The sequence below is a fragment of the Martes martes genome (assembly GCF_963455335.1).
Source record: "Martes martes genome assembly, chromosome: 1".
Lineage (NCBI taxonomy): Eukaryota > Metazoa > Chordata > Mammalia > Carnivora > Mustelidae > Martes > Martes martes.
Window position 1 is genome coordinate 58,446,660 of NC_137888.1, and position 648 is coordinate 58,447,307.

Here is a 648-nt window from a genome sequence, read left to right on the forward strand (position 1 = left end):
TATCTTTATGGGATAAAAAGTGTTATGGGATATCATACCCTCATTGCCATAATTTCAAACTTCTATTTTCATACATTTTCTTTGATGATCCATTTGCTCTAGTATTCCGAACCTTTTAGGAAACTGAAATGGAATGTCAATTTTGTTGGTTTCTCTTTTCACTATTTCTGTAAGTCATCTAGTCTTCCTTACACACACACACACACACACACACACACACACACACACATTCATTTGTGCAGCAGCTCAACTATTTGTTCAAATGGATCCAACCTTTGCTGTCCACTTTGTATGAGGTGTACTGCCTTACTTAGTAGCAGCACCTGAGAATCCTAACAGCCTCAAGCTATTGAATAAAGTTGTAGGCTATTTTTGAAATAATTAGACTCAAGTACTCTGGAAATTCAGAAACTTTGAAAGCATCTCCTCTTGCTGTAGTCAAGTGACTGCAACTACAGTATTTTAAAATGAATTGTTATGAAGCCATACAGATGTGCTTAATGAAAGTATGGTGACCTGTACTGACCAACTAAATATTCCAGACTTTTCTCTATTCCAGTAACTATGCTTTTCATTTGCTATCAGGTCAACCACAATGCAGTTTAAGCTACTAATTGGCACCTACCAGATGATACTTATTTTCACTGA